This window comes from Balaenoptera acutorostrata, chromosome X, assembly GCF_949987535.1.
Source record: "Balaenoptera acutorostrata chromosome X, mBalAcu1.1, whole genome shotgun sequence".
In the NCBI taxonomy this organism is placed as follows: domain Eukaryota; kingdom Metazoa; phylum Chordata; class Mammalia; order Artiodactyla; family Balaenopteridae; genus Balaenoptera; species Balaenoptera acutorostrata.
This window is the reverse complement of record NC_080085.1, coordinates 4,208,864-4,220,865: the sequence shown is the minus strand read 5'-3', so window position 1 is coordinate 4,220,865 and position 12,002 is coordinate 4,208,864. Positions and strand designations below refer to the sequence as shown.

Sequence of the window (12,002 nt, the reverse complement as noted above, 5' to 3'; positions counted from 1 at the left end):
AATGGTCTTATGTTTTCTGAACTGTTGCATTGATGGATTAAAATTAGATCCTTCAACATAAGAAGACTTAATATTCTGTGAGTGAATACGGATGGATTTGTGTGGAAAAATGTGTTTTTGAGAAATGTATTGTTAACCTTAGAGGCTCAGACTTAATATCACGCACCCCAAAGAAGGCAGTGTAAGATTTGTCATAAATGACTGCATAATAGGTTGCCTTATATTATTGTTTTAAATTGCAATAATAAATGAGCACCGTCTGCATTTTTTATGATAAAAGGATTATGCAAAAACAGCGATTTTTATTCAGACGGTAATAAAATAGCAGTACATTGCCGTGCTTCATTTAAACTGCTGATATCAACTCCATAATTGTTCCTGAAAGTCTGGATGAGATACCTAACTAATGATTAAGAGTTTGATTCTGTAAAATTGGATGGTGGAGATGTATGCTGTTCTTTCTTCCTTACACATTTCTTCAGTATTTATGTTTGCTACAATGAGTAGTATTTCGTTGTATTCATTTCATAGTTCCTAAATAGAAATGTTTTACTTTTCCCTGTCTACATTTTTAAGACTGGGTTATATGTTTGAGATGTTGATGCCATGGCTACAATGTTCAAATTAATCAATGCAACAGACTTAAAGTAAGTGTCTGCTCCACAAGGAAAGAGGCGAAGAAGCTGGGCTCCAGGAAAATACAAAGAGACAAGGAAAAGTAAATTTATTATGCACTTATTGCAAAGAGCTTTTGGTACCTGTACGCATATGGTCCCCACATGCAATCTGGTGACTGTTAGCCTCACGTTTCTGGTGGATGCACGTGTGGATGTGAATTCTGCAGATAGCACGCATTCTGGCTCCATGCAAATGCGTAGAAGGTGGTTTCTGTATAAAAAATACGATAAATACCTGGTTGAAGGTAAATACATCCAGCCAGTCATCAGACTGTTCCAATGCCACAAGTCCAAATGTGTGTGGGAGGTGCGGTGGGGGGAGGGAGGGAGGGAGAGGAGGAGGGAGGGAGAGAGAAAGAGAGAACTAGAGCGGTGTTCATAAATTTCTTTTCAGGTTTAACACTTAGAAACTAAAGCCAAAAATTCATGAGCCCGACCATCTCATTTTACAAATAAACCCAGTATGGTGGGTTGAACTGTGTTTCTCCAAGAGATAGGATGCATTCCTAACCCCGAGGACCTCAGAACGTGAGGTTGAAAGTAAAGTCTTTGCAGATGTAACGAAGATGAGGTCATCGAGTGGGCTCTGATCCAATACGACTGGGGTCCTTTTAAGAGGGGAAACTGCCTCGAGAAGACACAGGCATGCGTAGTGGGAGCCAGAGTGAAGGCAGAGTCACACGGAGAGAAGACGGCGACATGAGTGCAGAGGCAGAGATTGGAGGGATTCATCTACAAGCCAAGGAACCAGCTGAATGGATGGCCAGCGGCCACCTGAAGCTAGAGCAGACCAGGAGGGACCCTCCCCGGGAGCCTTCAGAAAGGAAGGAGACCCTGGGACACCTTGATCTAGGACTTCCGGCTCCCAGAATAAATTCCTGTTGTTTTAAACCATCAAGCCTGTGGCCCTTAGTTACAGCAGCCTTAGGAATCTCATACACCAGCATGCAAGGCTCTCTATAGGATTTATCCAAAGTGCCGCAGCCAGTTGGGGTAGAGCTGAAGTGAAGTGCAGACCCCTCAGCCAGCTTTGTGCCTATTCTCAGCCTGGTCCTGTCTCTCCGATACCTTCCTCCCGTCGGGGCTGGGTGCGGGGGGATACTCGTCTCCCACGATCACCTCCGTTTCATCCAGACTTTAAGGATGCTAGTGCATCCTATCACAGCGTCACACCTCCTGGGACGGCGTGGGACCCCCTTCTGAATCACAGTCCTTGGAAGGGAAACGAGCTCCTGCCCCTCAACTGTAAAATGAGTGGGTGGGACCCATCTCCGTGTCCTTTCCCATTCTAATTCCTCCTGAATCGAGAGCCATGATCATTGTAATTAAGACTCTTGATGTGAATACGGCTCGTTTTACACCATAATTAGCGAGACCACAGGCTTCAGGGATTTTTCTCAATAAATGTCTTTGTGACCTGGTGAAACGTCAGAGGCAAACTGGAAGGGGAGGGGGTTTGCAACTCAGAATTGTGTCATTTAAAACAAATTCATACTGGCATATACACACTACTCCATATAAAATAGATAACTAATAAGGACCTACTGTGTAGCACAGGGAACTCTACTCAATACTCTGTGATAACCTATATGGGAACAGAATCTGAAAAAGAATAGATACATGTCTATGTATAACTGATTCACTTTGCTGTACCCCTGAAAGTAACACACATTGTAAATCAGGTATACTCCAATAAAATAAAATAAAATAAAATAAAAAATACAGAGCAAATAAATAAATAAAAGGAAAAAAAAAAAGCGAATTCAGAGGGATGGACCTCTGAGTGACATGTAGCCGGTCCAAAGCCTGGATCGTAAAACACAGGGTGACACTTATGTTAGAAAATCGAAATGGCACAAAAATTGAAACTGGAGGGAGGTACGATTCGTCGTATTTCGTCTTTGCCTCTTTTTCTGCTGTGTCTGGCGCTGAGGAAATACAGGGTCCCACGTCCGTTTGCCTCAGTGTATTTTCCGCTTGTAGCTTGTGCATTGTAAACAATTAAGCGAGAGAGCAAGCATTTTGTCTTTCCCCTGCTTGTGTGCACGACGTGACATACTGTCCAGTTATTCAGGCCTTCTCTTTTCTTCTCCCTGAGGAGGTATTTCTTGACCTTTATAAAGTGGCTGAATGGGAACTTTAAAAGTCTCCCGATCGGCATGAATGTCAGAACCTTTAGAAGCACGATCGTACGTTTAATACATGGGGCATTGAGTGTCTGATGCCTGGCAGGCTCTGGCCTTTCCGTGGCGGTCGGTAGGTACGAGGGAGACACCAGCTCCGTCACGGATAACGTGGCCTGTTGGAGGAGCGTGGCACTTCTCAGGTGATGACATACGTGCAGGTGACATCATTCCTTTAATGAAGGTGGCGAAGTCAGTGTGTACGGAGCCAGGAGAACGGGAGGGTTGCTGGTACGGGATGCTGCCTTCGGTCTGGTTCACGGGACGTCTTCAGAAGGAACTGAGACCACCAATTGGGAGGGTCTTGAAGGGATGGTGGGAGAGGGGAAGACTTGGGGGACAGAAGCGGGTAGAGTTCAGAGCAGGTGCTGAAAAAACCTAAGTGATGTGCATGGACGAGTTGGCTTCTGGTCTCCTGGTTTTGCCTGATTGCTGTGTCCTTAGGTCCATGGCTTGGGGGTCAGTTCCCATCCATTTTATAATCTGACCTCAGAATAATACTATTGGAAAGATTATTCCTGGAAGGAGGCTTCAGGTCTTAAATCTTTATTGCTTTTGGAGCAGATGATGGAATGCAGTGTTTCTCCAAATTCAGCATCAGTATCCCCTGGAGGGCTTGTTGAACACAGACCCCTGGGATCCACCCATCTGAGTCTCCGAGTTGCCAGGTCAAAGGTGGGACCCAATATGTTCGCACGTGAACTTGCTTCTGCTGGTGCAGGGGTCACACAGTGAGGACCACTGCATTCCAACCCTTTCAGGTTGTATGTCCACAGGCATCCTGTTTGATTTTTGACAACCACCTCCTATGTTGGTCTTTCCTATTCGGAAGGTGGTATTAAAATCTCTGGGTCTCCTCGTTTGCTTTTGGCATTCAGACTTGCTCTGGATTTACAGGTTATCTTTATGTTCTCGGGTCCCTGGACCATTCAAGCCAATGCATATTTATTGGACGTCTACCATGTGCTATGGACCGTGAGGGGTGTAAAGATGAATAATAACCCCCATAAAACCTCATCAGAGGCTAGACGTTATTTATTCCTCCGTGGCCTCCAAGTGCTTGGCTCGTAATTAAAAACAGTAGAGTAACTTGAAGACAGTGATTGTTTCCCGTTTCAGGAATCCAAGAGCACTTTCTGTCTTAAAGTTGTGGTCACTCTGGGCTGCGTGGAGCTATTCCTCCTTCAGAGAGTGAGAAACTGAATGGAGTTTCTCACCATGCATTTCTCATCTTTCATTCATCCATCCATCCATTCATTGATTTGATAGCCATGTGTTCACATCTTATTTTGAGAAGGTCACTGTGCTAGATACCAGAGAACATAGAAACATTGATAAGATTCAACCCCTGACCTGATCCCAGCGAGGTCACATTCTTAGTAGAGAAGACAAAATAATCCTTGAGAACACCTACACCACAAGGCAAGCACATCCTACATGCCGTGAGAAGGGAAAACACACAGACCTTGGGAATATAGAATCTTATTTTCCACTAGAAAACTGGTATCACGTAGGACAGTTCCGTATTTGCCTATGGCCGCTTAAAGAATGACCCCAAACTGCCAATATTTCTTATCTCATACATTTTCTGTAAGTCAGGGATTCAAGAGCTGCATAGCTGGGTGGTTCTGATGCAGGGCCTCTCAGGATGCTGCCGTCCACTTGTGGACCAGGGATGCAGTTCTTTGAAGGCGTAAGAGAGCCTCACGCGTGTGACCATCAGCAGAGGGCTTCGGTGAGCTGTCCCGCGGACCTCACCTTAGGGCTGGTCACACGGCGTTGGCAGTGGCTTTCTGGGCAGGGAGAGAAGGGAGAGTAAGAGGGAGTGGCTGAGAGGAATCCTAGGACCCGCCGTAGTCTTTGATACCTTGACCTTGGAAGAGACACATGATCGCTTCTGCCGCACGCTACCAGTCACACAGTCCAGACCAGGTACATTGGGGAAGGGGTCAACGGGAGGGTGTTGATACACCTTGGGAGCTAGGCTAGCACCAAAGCTTTTCCCAAGGAGATGGCTTGTGAGCTGCATCTCAGAGGATGGAGAGGAAGTTTTCAGAAGGGCAAAGGGAACAGTGAGTAAACACGTGGACGCAGCAAGTGTTGAGTGAAGGGATGGGTTGAGTGCGCTTTCAAGTGCCTGTTGCTGGGCACAGACAATTAAACTGAAATCAGAGCATTGTAGGTGGTGGAACCCAATGGTCAAGCCAATGGATGTTCTTCTGTAGGCTGTGGAGAGCCCTGGAATCAGCAGCATGGAATCATTTATGGAACGCCACCTTTGTGCTGGTGCGTATGATTGAGGCAGGTAGCAATGTAGGTAAATATTGAAGACATCAGGCTAATAATGTACATTAAGATTGAATGATGGCAGAGACTGCAGAAACGGAGAAGGTTTCACATTCCCCAGAGGCGCTGGGAATATGGTATTGACGGGACCTGGCCTCATATTAGACAGAGAACAAGCCAAGGAAGTAACTGTCGGAAGTTGGGGTGATATTTTAGGTACTTTAACGAAGGGGAGAGAGAAGGCTCAGAAACCAAGGAGGCGCTCATCATTGTCAGATACAACGTCCTCACGTCGATGACACTGATGGGGAATGTGCTGTGTTTTGGTGATTATAATGAAATGGATAGACTGTAAAAGATGATCATTATTTATTTTAAATAAATTTATTTATTTCTTTTTGGCTGCGTTGGGTCTTTGTTGCTGTTCCCGGGCTTTCTCTAGTTGCAGCGAGCAGGGGCTACTCTTCGTTGAGGTGCGTGGGCTTCTTATTGTGGTGGTTTCTCTTGTTGCGGAGCACGGGCTCTAGGCTAGCGGGCTCAGTCGTTGTGGCTCGCGGGCTCAGTCGTTGTGGCTCACGGGTTCTAGAGCGCAGGCTCAGTAGTTGTGGCGCACGGGCTTAGTTGCTCCATGCCCTGTGGGATCTTCCCGGACCAGGGCTCGATCCCGTGTCCCCTGCATTGGCAGGCAGATTCTTAACCATTGTGTCACCGGGGAAGTCCCAGATGATCATTTTTTAATCCTACCTATTCTCTCCCTCTCTCTTTTTCTTTTTCTTTTCTTTTTTTTTTTTTTTTTGGCCACGCTCTGCGGCACGTGGGATCTTAGTTCCCCGACCGGGGATCGAACCTGCGCCCCCTGCAGTGGAAGTGCAGAGTCAACCACTGGACCCCAGGAAAGTCCCTAATCCTACCTATTCTCTTGATAGTCTTTTCCTTTTGAAACTGGTCTTACATTTTCATTATCAAGACCTTCTCAATGGCTCTAATCGTCTTTCCATTGGTGCCCTGACACGTATGCCCTGAAGGGACTCTTAAGAAGGAACATTTCTTTATTTACCCTCACATCCCTTCTGCTTTCTTTTCGGACAGCACACCTGGACCCCGTCAGTTGCCCTCTGGAGGGGCTGACCACTCAACAAAGCCCTGTTCCTCCTTGGAGTTTCTCTGTAGCCTCTGACATGTTCACTGACCCTCCGCTAAGGGACTTCATCCTTCCTTGAATTCCAAAACTCGCCTCTCTGGCTTTCTTCTATTCCTTTACGTAGCTTTTCTGACTTTCCTGCTTCTTCAGTTCACGTTGCTCCTTAAATTGCAGCTTCCAGACCATCCCGCATAGGTTTGTACCTACTCCTGGTTAACAATGCCTTCCACCCCGGAGACCGCCACGTCTCTACTTTCTGCTCTTGTATTCCCCTCTCCCATGTTGCTTGGGAAAAACTCTCCTGTGATTCTTTTACTCATAGAGTCAACAATACTTCTGACAACAGATGTGTGTGGTGTCCCCCCACCCCCACCCCAGGTGCCCGCACGCCAAGCTGTTCTCTGTCACACCAGCTGGGTGTCCTGTGATTCAATTCAGTCTGACACTGACATGGAGTTAGTACAGACCCCACAGATTAAGGACTCACCGGATGGCCCCCCCTACCCACACTTCAGAAGCCAAATGCAGGCAGTGGGACCCCAGCTTACCCACAACTTTTCTCTCACTTGGCTATACATCGGAGAGTCTCATAACTTCCTCCTTGGATCCCATCATTTGCTAGAACAGTTCATGGCACTCAGGGAAACGTTTCCTTAATGCTTTCCCGGTTATTTTATAATAAAGGCTATGATACAGGATACAGGTGAACAGCCAGATGAAGAGATACAGAAAGCCAGCTGTGGAAGGAGCCTGACAGCAGGAGCTTCTGTCCTCGCGGAGTTGGGGTGCACCAACCTCTCTGCGTGGGGATGTGTTCACCAACTAGGAAGGACGCTGAACTCTACTTTGGGGATTTTCATGGACGCTTCGTCACGTGGGCCTTACCTATCATGGACTCAGTCTGCAGCCCATCTCCCTGTCCAGAGTGTGGACGGTGAGGCCGAAAGTTCCAAGCTTCTAACTATGGCTTGGTCTTTCTGGTGCTCAGCCCCCATCCTGAAGCCACCCAGGACCCCACCGGGAGTCACCTCATTAGAACAAAACACACCCCTATCGCCCAGGAAATTCCAAGGGATTTAGGAGCTCTGAGTCAGGAACCAGAGTCAAAGACCAAATAGCAGAACAAAAGATGCTGCTAGTATTCTTATCACTTGGGAAATTACAAGGGTTTTAGGAGCTCCATGCTAGAACAGGGGGCAGGACTTGTATGTATATTTTCCACTATTTCACACATAACCACCCTTTGTCTATCACATGGGGCCATGATTCTGTTCCACTCACTCACTTTGACATGCATTATTGGCAGTCCTCTTTGGTACTCACCAGTTTCCACAAGGGGAGCCAGACCACCTGAGACTTCCTAGCTGTGTGAATTGCAGTAGCTGACTTTTTCACGTTTCCGTTTTCTCCTCTGTTAAAGAGGGTTATACGAGAGTACCTGCCTCTAGAGATGTTTGCAAAATAAGTTACTGAAGCATCGAATGTGCCTTAAAATAGAGGCACATAGCCACTAGAGGCAGGCTTTTCAGATTATTTGTCTTTGACCTTATGTTCCTCCTTCTTAGCCTAAAATATTTCACAAAGAATGGCTTCATATTATGCTTAGCGTTCACTCCAAATTCCTTTCAGTGACCTGTCTGGCTTTGCAGAATGAGCTTCCTGCCTACCTGCAAGCTCCGTCCTGCAGTGTTCCCTGATGACTGCACTGCTGGTCTACCAGTTGTCTTTCGGTTTCCAACTAAGCAAGTTAGGACACGGCCTGTGCCCCTCGCCCTGCCCTCTTCCCACTTCGAGTGGCTGCACGCTCTATCCTTTTCATATTTCATCTGCTGTTTCCTTCCTTCTCTGTGCTCCCCCACACTCGACTGCATTTTCCCTTTTTGACCACGTGTGGCGTGTGTTTAAATGTTTTCCGGCTTTTCCTTAAAATGTGTGTTTCATGAGTCCAGCCTAGATGGGGTACTCATTGGGTATTTGTTGAAGAAATGAGTACTTGTTAGGCACTCTATATAAATATTCTTTGAGGGAATAAGAACATCAAATCTTGCATGTTAGCAAGTGTTAGCAACCGAGGCGTCACAGTTTTTGAGACATGTAGCCAAGTCAGAGAGACTGAGAGAACACCTTTGATTATCGAATCAATTTGTGGTCGGAGGAGTTGGTCTTTCATCTACGGGAAGATGGGGTCTTCCTTGATGGTTCAGGTTGGTTATAGGCTAGCATGATTTACTGAAATGTAAGGGTCGTTCAACATACTTACGTGATTTGCTTCTAGATGCCTGTTTATCTTTTAAAATCTTTGCCAGTCTTCACATCCCTAGAATTTGTACACATTTTTTTCCTGTATTTTTTTCTTTTAAAGACAGTGTCATAGAAAAATTTCCCATTCTAGTCCATGCCTAGAAAATTTAGAGGCATACATTTTAGGATTGTTAAGGATTCTGGACCTTGACTATTTTAAGTCTTACATGAAAGCTGTAAATATACTCTGTGGCGCTGTTTGTTTCCACTGTTCACTGGATGATGACATTAGTACTTTTTGATTTTGTTGTAAAGATTTGCATCAAAATTAGAAACGTGGACAGGAAATGAATTTCTTGAGAGTTCATCAGAATTCTGGGGTGATTCGGGAGGAGTAGATCTGTGTAAAGTTGATTATCTGTATTTTCAGTTACTCACTTTAAATTCTCAGGAAAATTTTTCTCTGTTTCTCTCCACCCCCAGATTTTCCTAATGCTAAAAATTAAACAATTTGAGCATTGCATAAAATTGGGAGCAAATCCAAGACAGAAAACAGCTGTTTTATTAAATATGCATCTTTTCAAAAATGAATGTGGTTTGGAAGATTGTTCTGTTTGAGAGAAAGATAAAGTCTGGGTTAGATAAATTTGGGTGCAAATTAAAGTGATTTATGTTAATTGGAACATTTATATATACATCTAGACATATCCAGGACAACCCTGCTAAAAACCTACCGATAAGTACTCTTCCCATCTGAGCATGCATTTTATTTTATTTTTTTAGCTACTCATGAACGTCTATCAAAATTAAACTTATTTCTCCCATTTTTCTTTTAGAAATTTAGCAGGTCATTGTGACTCAAAAGACAACTAAATAAATGATGAATGATAGTAGTTTTTTTTTTTTTTTTTTTTTAATTTAAAATACCTCTGAAATATCTTTAGGTTTTAAAAAGAAGTTCAGATTTTCCTGTTTTTGTGTATGTGTGTGCAGGGCTAGATGCAGACATTGGTCATGAGTGATGTCGAAACCTTGGGACCCCTTAGGTGTAATCCTGGCACAGACTTCGTGAGGACCCTGGAGAGTCTAGTGTAGCTGCCATCTCCTTCTTTCCCCATGACAGACTTGGTCCTCCTCCCTCTCCTCCTTCAAAGCCATCTTCCGTGCCATCTCCTAAGAGTTTCCCAGAGCTGCCACCTCTTCTGAGCATGGCCCTCTCTATTCCTTTTTCTCTGGATATAGTAGCTCCTGCAACTATATGTAAGTCCTTGCCTTGATGACGTTTTCCCCCAGGACACCACAAGCTCCTTGAGAACAAGGACTGTCTCACATTCATCTTTGGAATTTCTTTTCTATCCTCATACCTTGTGCACAGCCTGTGTGCAGCGCACATTCGCGAAGTGAAATATCTTAGGATTTCTAGACAGAGTTGACTATACATTATTTAGGTACCAGAGAATAAAATCATATTCATAACCTATTGAAAAGTCCTAACTCCACCAATGTCCTCCTTTATGAAAATATTTATTTCCTTTCACCTTATGTTCTAGGTATCTGTTTGACCTACTACGCAGGGCGAATTGGAATGGCTGTGAATGTCCCTGTGAAACCCCAAGTCTTTAGTTGTAAAGGTGAAATTATATGGAGAGGCTTCTTTGAAACATTGTCATAGCGTGGAATAGATCATTCTTAGCTTCTACGTCCGATATTCCGCCAAAGGTCTGTATGCTTTGACTAATGCATTCTCTGTATGGTAAAATTCCAATAAAATGACATAAGATATTTATGGTAATGTTTGATAATATATTGGTAACTCATAAGTATTGGTTTGCCTTGAGTATTTAATATCAATCATCTCAGGCAATATTTGTTTTTACAAGAAGCTTTTATAGATGAGTCGATAACATACTAAGTATAGCGTAAGTCTTCACAAATGGTCTGTATACGGTAGGGTGTAGTTTCACATGAAAACAAATCATAAAATGTAATTTCTTATTAATTTCCAAATAATCAGCTCTCTGTCATCATATTTATCTGTCTTCAGGACTTCTGTAATAGGTCATCCAGCCCAAATTTACTGGTAACATCAATAGTGTTTTAATCTAGAGAATTGAGCCTTTAACCTTTGAAATATCTTATTAGCCACACGACTCTATCTTATAACTTAGCTTCCATGAAGCAAAGCTTATTACTTCATGGACCCCCATGAATCATGTAGCAGAAAACAAATGAGAAAATTGAAGACGTGATTACTGGAACATAGGTCAGTGTTAGTGATCAGTATTCTGCTTGGATAACAGTCATTAGCAGCAAAATGCCATAATAGGCGGGCGTAATAAATGGTCATTGCCCTTCTCTGACCCTTTGGTGTTTGGAGGTTTCTAATACCCAAAGCCGTCTGGGAGAATGTTATGTTGTAAATTCACACATGTGGGGCTATCCTTTGAGAAGAAATTAAAATAAAAAAAAAAAATTAGAATGTATTTCGCCTTGCATAGCAGGAAAAATAGTAGAATTGTTACCAAACACAAATTCGTCTGCCCTATGCACGGTGAGGCCAAACAAACCGAAACTTCGGAGTTTGGAGCAGACAGAGGTGTTTACTGCAGGACCCTGAAAGGAGACAGGTGGCTCCTCTCCAAAAAACCCACAACTTTCAGCAAAGCATTTTTAAAGGCCCGGTGAGGGAGGGGCCTCCCAGGGTGTGTGTTCAGCTCCTGCACAGTTCTCTGATGGGTTGATGGTGAGGTCACAGGGCAGTGTCACAAGGGTGCCAGTTGGTCTGGGGGCTGTGTGCGCGTGGTCATCAAGTAGTTAATTTCTTCCATGGGGTGGTTTTTAGCATCTGAAAAAGCTCGGGAAATAGGCATGAGATACTACGACCTAGGTACTTCAGAGAGGAGCTGCAGCAGGAGATATGGGGGAGGGGTCTCTGTCCTGGGGAGGGGTCTCTGTCCCGGGGAGGGGTCTCTGTCCTGGGAAGGGCCCCTAGGGTCCTGCTCCGTTAACGGAATCTGTGTTGATGGTAGTGACCAGGGCCCAGTAAGAGAAGTGGAGTTGGTGAGATAGGCAAGCAGGGTGGATGGAATCATTCCTGACACGTGAATTAAACCCTACAGGATGTGAATATTTTGTTCCACCAGTATCAGATTTGCAAAAAAAAAAAAAGGAAACTCATGCACATATTAGTTACTGAATATTTCTCTCTCCCTTGTGCACCTAAAAAACACATACACGAAATCCAGCAAGCCAAGAGGCCAACAAAAACTCACCCTCAAATAATAATTCAAATACATGTTTCTCAACCCTATCCCAAGGCAGAAAAGAGTCATCTACCAGACATAACTCACTAATTTTTGTAGACCTCTCCTGACACACACCTAGTTAACTTTGCAGCTGTGAATTTGACAGCGACCCGTGGGTGTGAGCCAAGATACGACCTCTGATCAAGTGAAACAGAAACAGAGCCAATTT

The 12,002-nt window shown here is 44.4% G+C and overlaps 1 protein-coding gene across 5 annotated transcripts in view; it reads left to right on the top strand.

The window, feature by feature from the left end:
• NLGN4X (neuroligin 4 X-linked) overlaps positions 1-12,002 on the top strand; it is a 333,057-nt gene that overhangs the window by 23,953 nt on the left and 297,102 nt on the right. For 2 of the 5 annotated variants that reach the window (XM_057539091.1, XM_057539087.1), the window contains exon 2: positions 10,079-10,247. The exons of the other annotated variants lie outside the window; for them this stretch is intronic. The gene's annotated coding sequence lies outside the window, so the exon portion shown is untranslated. The remainder of the gene's footprint in view (positions 1-10,078; positions 10,248-12,002) is intronic. 5 annotated transcript variants of the gene reach the window in all.